This window comes from Uranotaenia lowii, chromosome 2, assembly GCF_029784155.1.
Source record: "Uranotaenia lowii strain MFRU-FL chromosome 2, ASM2978415v1, whole genome shotgun sequence".
Lineage (NCBI taxonomy): Eukaryota > Metazoa > Arthropoda > Insecta > Diptera > Culicidae > Uranotaenia > Uranotaenia lowii.
In genome coordinates this window covers 19,290,310-19,293,728 of record NC_073692.1, presented here as the reverse complement: position 1 = coordinate 19,293,728, position 3,419 = coordinate 19,290,310, and positions in this window count along the sequence as shown.

The window sequence follows — 3,419 nt, the reverse complement described above, 5'->3', positions numbered from 1 at the left end:
TGTTTAGAAGAAAGACTAAATAGAGCTTTTTCCAGTTCATTTCCACCAAATGTTAATATATTTGGTCGGTGATACCCCATACAAAATATTTGGAATATTTAGAAAAAAATATATTTTAAGAGGTTTACAATTTCTAAGGTGCTAATTCTTTAATTTTAATTTTCAATAATATTATTTGAAGTGGATAACATTCTCATCAAAATCAATAGAAAAATTCAAAATTATTTTAAACTAAATAGTTACAGAAAATACGCAAAAAACAAAGAATATTACTCCTAAAAATATCTCCGAATCTTAAAATTTTCTGTAATTTTATGAATCTTTATATGATTCCATTTGAATCCACTCTCTTTTGATTTGTTGATTGTGAAAACATTGGGGTAATTTTCAATAAACAAGATTAAAGATTAAAAAAAAAAAAACGTAATACTTGAAACCACTTCAACATTCTTGTGATAACGCTTATGCGATCTGGAGCTGGAGCGTTTGTCATAATTTAAGCTTAAGGAAAACCAAGTATCAAATCTAATCAGATAATAATTATTATTATAACTAATCAGTACATTTTATTATAACTTTGTTTTATTTATGTAACGTAAGATTACAATCTTTTAAACTGTTACAATGTGGTGGATGTTTCTTGATTCTTTTTTAAACTAATATTCAAATCGTTCCATTTTCGAAATTCTAAATTAAATCATGTCGTTTTACTCCATATATTCTTCTAGCAGACTTCTTTTAAACTCTGATTTCTTGTTGATTAGTTTTAAATTAGTTGGGAGACTATTCCAATTTACATTGAGTCAATATTGCGCATTTAAAACTTTGAAGTTGCTACTTTGAACCATTTTTCGAACTTTTCATGGATAAAAGCTAGAAACAATGTAATTCTTATTGAAAATTTAGATTTTTGGGCTTCCAAGAAGATTATGTTTTCAAAACACAAAAATTAAGACTTGAAAAACAAAGACAAACTTATAGAAAATTGTTAAAATTTTTTTAAAAGTTTGATTACAGAATTCGGTAAAGCAAGTGGGAAAAGCAAACAAATGGAAAACTTTAAAAAGTTTTCTTTCGCAGAAGTCATAATGACTTACGGTCAAGGGGAAAAAAACCTTTGTTTTAAATTTGTTTCAAATGTTTCAAAGTTTTATCAGAAAAGTGCATAATATCATATTTAACTACTACATGTTTACAAAAGTTGCAAGATACCAACTGAACGAACTTGTTTAGATATATTTCTTAATAAAAATCAATTTTCAAGACAAGGTAAGGATTCATTATTAAATTGTAGATCAAAAGTGAAAGTTTAAAACAAGTTTAAATTGGTAAATGTTATGTACTGTCGCAGAATTAAATGACTTAGGCCTAGAGTGGTACAGCTAACACTTATTTTTATAAACCTTTTGGGATGAAGTAATTTCCCGTTAGTATAGTACATTCATTGCTTGAACTGAAAAATTTTACTTTGAAAAAATCTTCATGGGGGGGGGGTTAAACCCCTAAACCCCCCCCCCCCCCGTTCGCACGGCCTTGCTGCGAGTGAGGTTCCAGGTTCCTTTAATTTTAAGGCACATAACATTTTTATGTGTGAGACTATAAAACCTCTGTAAGCTATGTTATGGCATTTAACTGACTAATTTTTTGGCAGTTGGTAACCCAAGCCACGGCAAGCGATGGATTGCGGTACACGATCCGCAAGAGAAGAGTTCATTGGCATTCTCTCCTTCGATTATTGGACAGAGGAACAACAAGTGTTTGGGTGTCTCGTCCATATCTGATGTCCGCTACCACTATGGCACAGGTCCCTTGCAAAGATACGGTCCGATATCAGCTGGTAACCCAAAGGTGCATCAGTTTCTGCACAGTCTTCGCAGGTTGCACTGCTTGTTCAATAGCTGATTACAGCGTTTACAGCTTGCATTCCGAGGCGGCGTGCCACCCCAGTTTGGTACTCAAGGTCCGTGGGTGCAATGGGATGATTCATAGTATACTCAACGTATACCTCCTTCTCCTTAAACTTCATCTGGGGGCTCTAACCTTGGGCTTTAACCTTGGCCCCTTTGTGGGTCATACTTGATCTTGTGCGCTCCACGGCATACTCATAGACGAAAGAAACCACTTTTAACAATAGCGACTCGAAGTCTGAATTGTCCTATTATTTGAGAACCAACACCACAGTTGCTTGTGGAGTCCACAGTAAGCACGACTTTCGCTGATCATTCGCCGCCAGATCTCACGGCTTATGTCATTGTCTGCGGTCACCGATGAGCCGATCGTGACCGCGGATTCGGTCGGTTTCGGATCCGCAGGCCAGCATAAACTTCATCTTTTTTTTATTAGTTGTTAACCCAGGTGGTAAATCCAATTTACGGATTGCATTCCAAGGCGCGGCGAGCCACCGCGTCCCCCCAATTTGCTACTCTGGGTCCATGGGTACAATTGGACGACAATGCTAAGGAACTCTGTACCCCCTACGCCATAAAGTCCATCTGGGGCCACTGACCTTTGTTCCCACCTCGAACTGTTTGACACTCTTTGCTTCAATAGTGGGAGGTCAATTCGCGCTAGTGCGCTCCAAGCCAATACTCTTTTCCGAATTCTCTATCAGCAATACCTCATTCTAACACAACTCGATGCGCAACCCCTCCCCTGACGAGTTAGGACCCGACATCTTATCGTGTGAATGAGGCCCCCACGCAGCGCAACTACTAACTTTGTGAATCCAGTCCAGGATGTCCGGAAACACAAAGCGAGTTGTCGACGACACTTTCTCTGTTCACACACGCGGGTAGGGGGGGGTAAGCCTCCTAAGCCACGTGTAGGACTCAGACTCGTCCGAACTCACAAATAGTGTTGACTTAAGTCACCACTCAGCGCAACTACTTCAAATCGGGCGCATGACTACCCGAAGCGCAGATCGAGCTATAGACCGCCCTCATCAGGTCACACTAGCGGTTCAGGTGCAATAATTCCCGAAACTCGTGTCGAACCCTGACACCTCCGGCAAACCGGGCCTCTCAGACACTGACGTGTAAAACACGTCCCAAGTGACTCCGTCTAGGACGAATTAATCATTAAATTCATACTTCCCGCTTCGCGTTTCAGTTTGCGGTAAATCTCCTACACCGCCGCAGATGATCTGCTGACTACATATATCAATGTCGTCAGCAAAGCAGATAAGTTGACTGGATCTGTTGAAAATCGTTCCCCGCATTTTGCCCACCGCTCGTCTAATAATATCCTCTAGCGCCATGTTGAACATCATGCTGGATATACCATCACCTTGTCGAAGCCACCTGCGTCATTCGAATCCATCCATCGTCGACTTGATCAGACTGATAAGCTTCTCGGAAAAGCCGTTCTCGTCCATGATTTTCCATAGCTCGTTACGGTCGATCGTGTCGTATGCGGCTTTG